Here is a 13618-nt window from a genome sequence, read left to right as displayed (position 1 = left end):
CTAACTGTGACCCTCATGGTGGAGGTCAACCATCCAGGATCCCAGGAAGACTTGGTTAGCAACTGGGAGCCTGCTCACAGTTTGGTGGAAGATGCCCTCTCTGGGGCTGAGATTGCCCCTTGCCTTCTGGCTCTGGCTGTCGTCTGCCTGCCTCTCTGCCTCTGTTGGGGGCAGGGACCAGTCCACAGCCAGCTAGCTCTCCTCTGGTATTCGCTCAATAGTTGTAGGCTCAATAGACCCTATAGTTGTAACCCGCCAGGCTCCTCTGTCCATGGGATTCTCCAGGCAAGAATACTATAGTGGGTTGCTATGTTCTTCTCCAGGGGATCTTCTTGACTCAATGATCAAATCTGGGTCTCCCACATTGCAGGCAGGTCCTTTACCATCTGAGCCACCCACCAGGAAAGTTCAAATAAGCCCTGAGCATGGTGACTATAGTTCATATGTATTGTATATTTGAAAGTTGCTCAGAGTAAGTCTTAAAAGTTCTCATCCCAAGAAAAAAATTTGCTATTATATATTGTAATGGATGTTAAAGAACACCATATGAATACTTGTATACCCTATGCCAAGCTCTGGTCAGAAATTGTATTATAAATATTAATAAAATATGGTCTCTGTATTAAGGGACTTTACAGGTACTTAATTTTCCATGCTGATAGATGTCTCCATGAGGGAGAACATATTGACCAAGGATTAAAGATGATAATCATTTCCTATACTCATACAACATTTTTATAGAATAAAATCATCGTTACAAAAATGATCTCATTTTCTTACATCAATTCTTCCATACAATCATGAAATATGGAATGGCATGAAAAACTATGACTCATATTTTGCAAATGACAATAGAGGTTAAGAGAGTTTGGACAACTTGATATACAAGCCAGAGTTGGTCCTTGATGTTTCTACCTCTGTCTCATAGACTCAAACATAAGATCAGTTATTTTAAGACTGAAAGCATCCTAAGAACTATGAAACACAACACAGCATCTTATAGATAAAGTAATTGGGCAGCAGAGCAATTAACTGACTTCTGTAATACCACACCGTTGTCTTTTAGAGAGAGGCAGAATGTGTCAGCAAAGTAGAGGGTATACCTGCAGTGTTTGTTTGTGGTTCCTTCACCAAAACAAAAACAAAAACAAAACCACAATCAGTTTTTTCATCTTCAAAGCAATTACCTTGTCAGTTAGAATGCAAACTGAAGCATCAAACACTCCTGTCCTAGTTAGAGATCCCAAGCAGCACTCTCCACCTTGAAGGAAACATTCTCTTCCTTCCCCAAAACAGATATTTCTGCCAACTGATGTGACAAAAAAGCAATGAGTGGTGACTGGGTAACAAGACTTGTGGGCAATGGAAGTCTTTCCAGAAGGGCCTGGAAGTTCTGCTGTGGGCATGCTTTGAGGAAGTCACTATTGTAGTTTATGGGAATTGGGCTTTGGAAATTGGTTAAAACAAACAAACAAAAATTACCACTGGACAGTGTGCTTTGGAATTGTGGTGCTGGAGAAAACTCTTGAGGGTCCCTTGGACTGCAAGGATATCAAAGCAGTCAATCCTAAGGGAAATGAACCCTGAATATTCAATGGAAGGACTGATGTTGAAGCTGAGCCTCCAATACTTTGGGTATCTGATGCAGAGTCAACTCATTGTAAAAGATCCTGATGCTGGAAAAGATTGAAGGCAAAAGGAGAAGGGGGAGGCAGAGTTTGAGACGGTTAGTTAGCATCACCAACTCAATGATCATGAATTTGAGCAAGCCCTGGGAGACAGTGGAGGACAGAGGAGCCTGGTGTGCTGCAGTCCATGGGCTTGCAGAGTTGGACATGACTTAGTGAGGGAACAACAACAACAATTCTGGGCATGCATTTGCCTGTCTATCATATCGGGCTCTGCCATTGTCCCCAGATGAACACTTCATGATGCTAAGCTCTGGGCAGAACTGTGCTGCTCACACATTCACCTCACAGCTCACGGCTTGGTGTATAGAGAGATCTGGACCTCATGGAGAAAAGAGCAGAAATGATTTCTCAAGAAGAAAGGACCCTGGGCTCACCTGAACCCATGGAGAGCCCTGAATCCTGATGTTTTCATTGAATCTTTCCACTAGATTTGGAAAAATCTGATCTTTATAATCAAAATGGTTTTGGAAAATAGTGGATCAGATCACATTGCAGGGAGTACAGCCCAGGATGAAAGTGGGATCACAGGGAAACCCTAAAGAATAATAAACAATTTAAATGCATCATTAAAACATATACATGAAACACTTTGTCTTTGAGATAAAACTAATTTTAGAAACTTTAAAATAATATTTTACCTACTAATTCCCTTAAGAACAAAGTATTCCACATGCTTAAAATCAACACATAACTTTTACCTTAACCTGAGTAGATCACTTTATCCTAGCTAGCTCATAACAGTTTTTGAAAAAAAAAATTAATTTCTATCCACTGCCTTTACCTGTATCCCTTTCACCCAAGGTGCCTGTTAAGTTGAAGGGAAAAAAGCAAAACAGTTTCAAAGTCCATTTTTATGTCATTATTAATAATAAATTAATCAGTGCTGAATATTATGTTTGCAAAGCCTGTAGAAAATTAAGCACTGATAAGGAAAGAAATAAAATAGTTAGGGACTGCAAAATGCTTTTTATATAATGAATAGTTGAAGGAATCATCTTTAGAATCAACAGTGAAGTTAAACAGAGAGAGACTGTGGGTGAATTCATGTATCTGAAGGAACAGCTTTTTAAAAGCAGCAAGTAAACATGATGCATGAGAAGAAAAACTAATACAAATAAACAATTTCTATAAGATGGTTTTCCTTTCTAAAATATGAATAAAATGTAAAATTTTTATTTTGGCCATACATCCCAGGTAAATGAAACAAAAAGGTAAGTTGATGATTTTTTTTTTTTACTTTCAATGTTAAGAAATTCTCTCCTTAGGAATTAAAAGTTAGTTTTTTTTCCATTGAGAATCAAAAATTAATTTATTTTGGCAAAACTTCCCTATGCAAACATCTGGAATATTGTTCTATGTAGCCATCAACAGAACAGCACATTTCAATAAATTTTAAAATTATCATTTAATTCATTATCATGTTTCCAGTAAAGAAATCACATAGAGGAAAAATTTTCTTTTTTGGTAGGAGATCTATAAAATAAAATTGCTGCAATTAAATGATCAATTACAATTTATTATATATAGAGAGATAAAGAAATTCACATCTAAAGAAGTAATTAAGAATTACTTGAATGAAAAATATGAGATTTCCCTAGTGGTTCAGTGGTTAAGAATCCCCTTTGGAATGCAGGGGATGTGGGTTCACTCTCAATCAGGAACTAAGATCCCACATGCTGTGGAGCAGCTAAACCTGTGTGCCACAACTAGAGAATTTGTGCACCACAATGAAAGATCCCTCAAGCCACAACTAAGACCCAACCCAGCCAAACAAATAAATATTTAAACAAACAAACAAAACAAAACTACTGACAGTGTGACATCAGGAAGATGGTGACATGGAAAGTCCCAGCCCTTGTTCTCCCAAAGAAACACTAATTTAGCAATGATGAATGAACTAAAACATTTTAATATTTTCAGAATCCAGTTAAGTAGTTGCAGTACCATATGTGAGTACACAGCTAAGAAGAGTCATGCAGGAAAGAGAAGGATGAATCATGCATCCAATGTACCAGCTTTTCAGTGGCTACTTGAAGAAATGCTTTTCTTTCTTACCTCACTTAGAAAGCTCTCAGAACTAGCACACTATGGATGTCTGGGAGCACTAAGAATAAAGGAAAATGAGGACACTGGTTTGCTAGGACCAGTATGGCTTGGTACAATCTAGAAAAGGAGAATCACTTCAGGCTTTTGTTTGAAGGGTATGGGAGAGGAGTAGAGCTTGCATCTGGTGCTCTGATCTTTTGGAGGGCTACCCAAAGGAATAGTATCTGTCATGTCTGATTCAGGGCATTTAGGGGGAGCATGCAATCTTTAGATGACATTGAGATAAGGGAAAGTTGAGCCGTTTGCTTCTGTTGAACTAGAGAAATCACAGTGCTGCAGACAGACAACAAAGGGAACAGAGATTACCTGAAATTAATTTGATAAGCATCCTTAATTGTGAAAGGCTAGACAAGTAGCATCCATCAGAAGAAAAATGTTTCAGAGGCCTCCAAAGGCCCTGGCCAAGATTCCTGGTGTTTTGCTTTATACTAAGTTGTCCCATAAAGACTGGAAGAGGTGGAAATTTTTTCTTTTTTTTGGAAATTTTTTCAAAATCCTGAATCCCAACACAAAGTCATAAAACACAAAAACAGGCAGGAAACATGGCTCAAATAAAGGCAGAAAGTAAATATACAGAAATTGGTCTTAAAGAAATGGAGAATGTCACTGACATCAACAAAGAAAATTTTAAAATGTGATAAAGATACTCCATAAGCTTAAGATGATCCATGAACAAAACAAAAATGTTAACAAAGAGATAGGACACATAAAAAGAACCAGCAGCTAAAATTTGTTGGGTTAAAGAACACAATAATTCACCTAAAAATATACTCAAATACAGGTCATCTGATGTTATTCAATCAGAAGAACTAAAGAAAAAACATGAAAAAAAAGTGAAGAAAGCCTAAAGGACTTATGGGACACCAATAATTCTATCAATATGCTCATTGTGTGGAAAGAGAGTGAGAGAAGGACAGAAACTTATTTGAAGATATAATGGCCAAAAACTTTCCATATCAAGGGGAAAACTGATACCCTGATTCTAGAAGACCAACACACTCTCACTATGAACAAAAGAAATCTAAATTGGGATATATGAAAATCAAATTGTCAAAAGTCAAAGATAAAGAGAGAATTATGGTTAACAGCAAGAAAAAAAGTGACTTATCACTTACAACAAAAGCATCATACAATAACAACAGATTTCTAAGCAGAGATGTTTCAGGACAGAAATGAGTGGGATGACAAATTTAAAGAAAAGAAAGAAAAAAATTCCCAATCAAATATACTATATCTGGTAAGCAATTCTCAAAAAAAAAAAAAAAAAAAAAAGGATAAACAAAAGCTGAAACTGTTTATCACCACTAGACATGTCTTACAAGAAATGCTAAAAGATGTCCTTAAAGTTCAAACAATATGACTTTGAACAGCAACAGAAAAGCATACAGCTTGTTGATATATGTAAATATACAGACTAATCAGGAATATCATACTAATGTGAATGTGGTGTATAAACCACCATTACTTCTAGTATAGAAGTTAAAAGAGGTTAACAAACTTTTACTTAGATTATCTACGAAGAAAAGAGAAAACTCAAATAAATAAAATCAGAAACAAAGAGGAGATATTACAACTGATACTGATATCATTTCTGTGATGCTGCAGAAATACAGAAAAGTTGAAGAGATTACTTTGAGTAATTATACATCAATAAATTGTATAGCCTGGAAGAAGCAGATATATTTCTAGAAAGAGACAACCAGTTAGGACTGTATTACGAGTAGATAGAAAATTTGACAAACCAAAAATGATAAGGTTGTCAAATCAGTAATCAAAACCCAACAACAAAAAAGCTCAGAATCAGATGGCTTCACTGGTGAATTCTACAAACATTTAAGGATTAGAAAAACATTGCCACACCTTCTAAAGTTCTTTTGAACATGTGCAAATTAATAAATGCAATATACCATGTTATCAAAATGAAAAGCAAAAATTAATCATATCAACAGGTGTAGAAAATGTATTTGACAAATATCAAATTTCATTCAACTGAATGCAGAGTTCCAAAGACTAGCAAGGAGAGATGAGAAAACCTTCTTCAGTGAACAATACAAAGAAGTAGAGGAAAACAATCTAATGGGAAAGATTAGAGATCTCTTCAAGAAAATTAGAGATACCAAAACATTTCATGCAAAGATGGGCACAATAAAGACAGAAATGGTGAGGACCTAAGAGAAGCAGAATGGTTAAGAAGAGGTGGCAAGAATCTACAGAACTGTACAAAAAAGGTCTTAATGACCCAGATAACCATGATGGTGTGATCACTCACCTAGAGTCAGACATCTTGGAATGTGAAGTCAAGAGGGTCTTAAGAAACATTACTGCCAACAAAGCTAGTGGAGGTGATGGAATTCCAGCTGAGCTATTTCAAATGCTAAAGGTTGATGCTGTTAAAATGCTGCACTCAATATGCCAGCAAATTTGGAAAACTCAGCAGTGGCCACAGGACGGGAAAAGGTCAGTTTTCATTCTAGTCCCAAAGAAGGGCAATGCAAAAGAATATTCAAACTACTGCACAGTTGCCCTAATTTCATGTGTTGTCAAGGTAATGCTAAAAATTCTTCAAGATAGGTTTCAACAGTACTGAACCAAGAACTTCCAGAGGTACAAGTTGGGTTTAGGCAAGAGGCAGAGAAACCAGAGGTCAAATTGCCAACATCCGTTGAATCATAGCAAAAGCAAGATGATTCCAGAAAAACACTTACTTCTGCTTCATTGACCACATGAAAGTCTGACTGTGTGGATCACAACAAACTTGAGAATTCTTAAAGAGATGGGAATACCAGACCACCTATGCTGCCTCTTGCAAAACTTGTATGCAGGTTAATAAGCAACAGAACGAGACGTGGAACAATGGACTGGTTCAAAATGGGGAAAGAAATAGGTTAAGGCTGCTTATTTAACTTATACGCCAAGTACATCATGTGAAATGTTGGGCTGGATGAATCATGAGCTGGAATCAAGAATGCTGGCAGAAATATCAACAACCTCAGGTACGCAGATGACACTACCCTTATGGCAGAGAGTGAAGAGGTTCGTCTTGATGAAGGTGAAACAAACAGGAGAGTGAAAAAGCTGGCTTAAAACTCAAAATTAAAAAAACCTAAGATCATGGTATCCAGTCCCATCACTTCATGTCAAATAGATGAGGAAAAAATGGAAACAGTGACAGACTTTATTTTCTTGGGGTGTCAAATAACTGTGGATGGTGACTGCAGCCATGAAATTAAAAGACTCTTGCTCCTTGGAAGAAAAGCTATGATCAACCTAGAAGGCATGTTAAAAACGGGAGACATCACTTTGCCCACCAAGGTCCATATAGTCAAAGCTATGGTTTTTAAAGTAGTCATGTCCAGATGTGAGAGTTGAACCATAAAGAAGGCCTAGCACTGAAAAATTGATGCTTTCGAACTGTGGTGCTGGAAGACTCTTGAGAGTCCCTTGGACAGCAAGGAGATCAAACCAGTTGATCCTAGAGAAAATCAATCTTGAATATTTATTGGAAGAACTGATGGTGAAGCTGAAGCTCCTATAAATGGGCCATGTAATGTGAAGAGCTGACTCACTGGAAAAGACCCTGATGCTGGTAAGGATTGAGGGCAGGAGGAGAGGGGGACAACAGAGTTTAAGATTGTTGGATGGCATCATTGACTCAATGGACATGAGTTTGAGCAAATTCTGGGAGATAGTGAAGGACAGGGAAATTGTCATGGTGCAGTCCATGGGGTTGCAAAGAGTTGGACATGAATGAGCAACTGAACAACAACAAAAATTCAGGATAAAAACACTTCTATATTACTTTACTCAACATAGTAAAGTGATCTATGACAACCCCACAGTTAACATTGTACTCAAAAGTGACAGATTGAAAGCTTTCCCTCTAGGATCAAGAACAATAAGAATGTCCACTCTTACCACTCCTATTCAATATAGTACTGGAATCCTAGCCCCAGCAGTCTCTCAGTGGCAAGCACTCCAGTATTCTTGCTTGGAAAATAACATGGACAGAAAAGATTGATGGGCTACAGATACTAGGGTTGTAGAGTTAGACATGACTGAACACTCATGCACACATAAAGGAAAAGGAAGAAGTAAACAAGTCTGCTTGCACATGCTATGATCTTATATATGGAAAACCCTAAAGACCCTATTAAAAACTGTTAGAAGTATTCAGTGAATTCAGCAAAGTTGCAGGATATAAAGTCAACATAGAAAATATTTGCATTTCTGTACATTAAAAACAAACTCTCTGAGAAAGAAATAAAATAATCCCATTTTTCTTACAATAAAATGATAAAATACTTAGGAATAAATTTAACCAATGAAATAAAAGTGTTGTATGCTGATCTCTCAAAAACACTGATGAAAATAATTAAATAAGGCATGAATAAATGAAAAGCTATTTAGTGTCCATGAATCAGAAGTATTAATACTATTATTATATACATAATATCCAAAGGAGTCTGTAGATTCATTGTAATTCTATCAAATTTTATCAAATTCTAATGGCATTTCTTACAGAAATACAAAAAATAATTCTAAAAATCCACATGTAATTACAAAAAGACCCCAAATACCCAAAGAAGTTTCAAGAGAAATGAAAAATGCTGAACACATTAAAATTTCTGATTTCAAATCATATCACAAAGCTGAATATTGTACTGGCATTAAAACAAACACACAAACCAATGCAATAGAATTCAGAGCCCAGAAATAAACCCATGCATATATTATCAACTAATATTTGACAGGGAGCCAAGAATACTCAGTTCAAAAGCATCAATTTTTTGGCACTCAGCTTTCTTCACAGTCCAACTCTCACATCCATACATGGCCACTGGAAAAACCATAGCCTTGATCAGACAGACCTTTGTTGGCAAAGTAATGTCTCTGCTTTTTAATATGCTATCTAGATTGGTCATAACTTTCCTTCCAAGGAGTAAGCGTCTTTTCAATTCATGGCTGCAATCACCATCTGCAGTGATTTTGGAGCCCCCCAAAAATAAAGTCTGACACTGTTTCCACTGTCTCCCCATCTATTTCCCATGAGGTGACGGGACCGGATGCCATGATCTTAGTTTTCTGAATGTTAAGCTTTAAGCCAACTTTTTCACTCTCCTCTTTCACTCTCACTGTGAAGAAATCTGAGCGCCGAAAAATTGATACCTTTGAACTGTGGTGTTGTACAAGACTCTTGAGAGTCCCTTGGACTGCAAGGAGATCCAACCAGTCCATCCTAAAGGAGATCAGTCCTGGGTGTTCATTGAAAGGGATGATGCTGAAACTGAAACTCCAGTACTTTGGCCACCTCATGCGAAGAGTTGACTCATTGGAAAAGACCCTGATGTTGGGAGGGATTGGGGGCAGGAGGAGAAGGGGATGACAGAGGATGAGATGGTAACAAAGGAACATGGCCCTGACTCGATGGGCATGAGTTTGAGTAGACTCCAGGAGTTGGTGATGGACAGTGAGGCCTGGTGTGCTGTGATTCATGGGGTCGCAAAGAGTCGGACACGACTGAGCGACTGAACGGAACTGAACTGAAGAATACTCAATGGAGAAGGATAGTTTCTTCAATAAATAGTGTTAGGAAAACTACAAATTCACAAGCAAAAGAATGAAAGAGGACCCCTATCTTTACCACTCGCAAAAGTTAACTTTAGGTCGATTGAAGACTTCAGTGTAAGACCTAAAACCATAAAACTGCTAGAATAAAACTTTGAGAAAATACTCCTTGACATTGGTCTAAGAAACGAGGTTTTTTTTTTTTTTTTTTTTTTTTTTTTAAATTCCCTCTTTATTCCTCTTATCTGAATGTCATGTAGTAGTTACTAGATATTTCTTGAATGAATGAATGAAATCAATGACATTTTCAATGTGACACTAAAGGCACAAGCAATAAAAGTAAAAATAAACAAATAGGAATACATCAGGGGGTGGTCCTAAGATGGCGGAGGAATAGGACTGGGGAAACCACTTTCTCCCCCACAAATTCATGGAAAGAACATTTGAACGCTGAGCAAATTCCACAAAACAACTTCCGAATGCTGGCAGAGGACATCAGGCAACCAGAAAGGCAGCCCACTGTCTTTGAAAGGAGGTAGGACAAAATATTAAAGAAAAAAAGAGAGACAAAAGAGGTAGGGATGGAGATCCATCCTGGGAAGGGAGACTTAAAAAAGAGAGGTTTCCAAACACAAGGAAACACTCTCTCTGGTGGGTCTGTGGTGAGTCTTGGAATCTCAAAGGGCAACCTAACCTGGAGGAAAAATAAGTAAATAATTAAAACCCACAGATTACATGCCTAACAGCAACTCCCAGCAGAGCAGCAGCCCAGACGCTCGCATCCCCCACTAGCAAGCGGGGGCTGGACAGGGAGGTGCAGGCTACAGTGATTTGGGTAAGGACTGGGCTGAATACCCCGAGGGCAATCTGAGGCAACTAGCTTGAGATAGCAACCCAGATTGTGGGATATCTATCCTGCAAAAAGCTCTAACCTAAGACACTGCCAGGCCTGCTAACAGAACAAAGGACTGAGAAGAGCTAGCCAGCTGTGTACTGGCCCATCCCCCGCTGGGGACAGACAGGCGAGGGCAGCCAGAGCCAGAAGGGGGCAATCACAGGCATGAAAGAGGCATCATATACCAAACTGCAAGCAGACATCGTTGCTAACCAAGACTTCTTGGGATTCTGGGTGGTCGACATCCACCAGGAGGGTCGCAGCCAGAGATCGGCTCCCCAGAAGAGACACATGGCACACCTGGGAAGGCGTGCCTGTTGTATACCCAGAAAACTGAGTGGCTGGGACAGGGAGGTGATAAGTCGCAGAGACTGCGCTCGCCAAGCACCTGGTCACCTGAGTTCCTTAGACCTGGGACGGGCACAAAACGCAGGCCCAAACAAGTCTGCGCCTTTGTGGAGTACCCGAGAACCTGAACCTGAGTGGCTTAGACCTGGGGAGTGCATGCAAACCAGAGCCTGCATCAGACAGTTCCTGGCAGACCAACCTAGAGCCTGAGCAGTGTAGATTGGGAAAGCACACATGCCATGAGTAGGGGCAAACCCAGTGCAGTTGAGACACTGTGAGCACATGCCAATGATGTTTGTTTGCAGTGTTCCTCCCTCCCCACAACACGACTGAACAAGTGAGCCTAAAAAAGTGACCGCCACCGCCCCCATTGTGTCAGGGTGGAAATTAGACACTGAAGAGACCAGCAAACAGAAGAAGCTAAAATAAACAGAGGGAACTGCTGTGGAAGTGACAGGTGCAATAAATTAAAACCCAGTAATTAGCACCGACTACATAGGAAGGGGCCTGTAGACCTAGAGAAGTACAAGCCGGAACAAGGAACTATCTGAAAATGAACTGACCCCACACAGTCTGCAACAGATCCAGAGAAAGTCCTAGATATAATTTTACTATTGTCATGTTTTAAATATAAAAAAAATTTTAAGCCCCCTATTACTCCATATTTTTTCATTTTTATAACCTACTATTACCTTGCCAAAAAAAGACCCTATTTTTATTTTTTATTTATTTATTTATTTTTTTTTGCATGTCTTTTTATTTATTTTTTTTTTTCCAGTGGGTTTTGTCATACATTGATATGAATCAGCCATGGATTTACATGTATTCCCAATCCCGATCTCCCCTCCCACCTCCCTCTCCACCCGATTCCTCTGGGTCTTCCCAGTGCACCAGGCCGGAGCACTTGTCTCGTGCATCCCACCTGGGCTGGTGATCTGTTTCACCATAGATAGTATACATGTTGTTCTTTTGAAATATCCCACCCTCACATTCTCCCACAAAGTTCAAAAGTCTGTTCTGTATTTCTGTGTCTCTTTTTCTGTTCTGCATATAGGGTTATCGTTATCACCTTTCTAAATTCCATATACATGTGTCAGTATGCTGTAATGTTCTTTATCTTTCTGGCTTACTTCACTCTGTATAATGGGCTCCAGCTTCATCCATCTCATTAGGACTGGTTCAAATGAATTCTTTTTAATGGCTGAGTAATATTCCATGGTGTATATGTATCACAGCTTCCTTATCCATTCATCTGCTGATGGGCATCTAGGTTGCTTCCATGTCCTGGCTATTATAAACAGTGTTGCGATGAACATTGGGGTGCACGTGTCTCTTTCAGATCTGGTTTCCTCAGTGTGTATGCCCAGAAGTGGGATTGCTGGGTCATATGGCAGTTCTATTTCCAGTTTTTTAAGGAATCTCCACACTGTTTTCCATAGCGGCTGTACTAGTTTGCATTCCCACCAACAGTGTAAGAGGGTTCCCTTTTCTCCACACCCTCTCCAGCATTTATTGCTTGTAGACTTTTGGATAGCAGCCATCCTGACTGGTGTGTAATGGTACCTCATTGTGGTTTTGATTTGCATTTCTCTAATAATGAGTGATGTTGAGCATCTTTTCATGTGTTTGTTAGCCATCTGTATGTCTTCTTTGGAGAAATGTCTGTTTAGTTCTTTGGCCCATTTTTTGATTGGGTCATTTATTTTTCTGGAATTGAGCTGCAGGAGTTGCTTGTATATTTTTGAGATTAATCCTTTGTCTGTTTCTTCATTTGCTATTATTTTCTCCCAATCTGAGGGCTGTCTTTTCACCTTACTTATAGTTTCCTTTGTAGTGCAAAAGCTTTTAAGTTTCATTAGGTCCCATTTGTTTATTTTTGCTTTTATTTCCAATATTCTGGGAGGTGAAAAGACCCTATTTTTAAAGCAAACTTCACATATAAATATTCTACAATTTTTCTGACTTTGTTTTTGTTGTTGTTGTTTAATATTGTGTTTTTGAGAATCTAACCTCTACACTAGATTTTTAATCTTTGCTTTTGGTATTTGTTATCAACTTTGTACCTTTAAGAACGCAATCGTCAGTACCCATTTTTACTTGGGAGCAAGATCACTGGCCTGATTGTTCTCTCCCCCTTTTGACTCCCCCTTTTCTCCACCAGGACACCTCTATCTCCGCTCCACCCCTTTTCTTCTCAACGCAACTTTGTGAATCTCTTTGTGTGTTCTGGGCTGTGAAGAACACTTAGGGAACTGATTACTGGCTGGATCTGCCTCTCTCCTTTATATTTCCCCTTTTATCCTCCTGGCCACCTCTGTCTCCTTCCTCCGTCTTCTCTTCTCTGTAAAACTCCATGAACATCTCTGAGGGAGCCAGACTGTGGAGAGCACATAGGGAAGTGATTACTGGCTAGCTTGCTCTCTCCCCTTTTGATTCCCCCTCTTCTCCTCCTGGTCACCTCTATCTCCCCCCTCCCCCTTCTCTTCTCCTTGTTAATCTGTGTACCTCTCTGGATGTCACTCACTGTGGAGAAACTTTTCATCATGAACCTAGATGTTTTATCATCAGTGCTGTATAGATGGAGAAGTCATGAGGCTACTGTAAGAATAAGACTGAAAACCAGAGGCAGGAGGCCTAAGTCCAAATCCTGAGAACACCAGAGAACTCTTGAATCCAGGGAATAGTAATTGATAGGAGCTCATCAAATGCCTCCATACCTACAATGAAACCAAGCACTACCCAAGGGCCAACAATTTCCAGAGCAAGACATACCATGCAAATTCTCCACCAACAAAGGAACATGGCCCTGAGCTTCAATATACAGGCTGCCCAAAGTCACACCAACTGCACTGACATCTCAAAACTCATTACTGGACATTTCATTGCACTCCGGAGAGAAGAAATCCAGTTTCATGCACCAGAACAGCAACACAAGCTTCCCTAACCAGGAAAGCTTGACAAGCCACCCATCCAACCCCACCCACAGTAAGGAACCTCCACAATAAAGAGGAAC

General features: G+C 39.2%; 1 pseudogene; it reads right to left on the bottom strand.

The window, feature by feature from the left end:
• LOC133069888 (cytochrome P450 2C18-like) overlaps positions 1 to 13618 on the bottom strand; it is a 66515-nt pseudogene that overhangs the window by 21770 nt on the left and 31127 nt on the right.

Source organism: Dama dama, chromosome 15 (genome assembly GCF_033118175.1).
Source record: "Dama dama isolate Ldn47 chromosome 15, ASM3311817v1, whole genome shotgun sequence".
Classification (NCBI taxonomy): Eukaryota; Metazoa; Chordata; class Mammalia; order Artiodactyla; family Cervidae; genus Dama; species Dama dama.
Note: the sequence above shows the minus strand (reverse complement) of the source record. Positions and strands in the feature narration are given on the sequence as shown.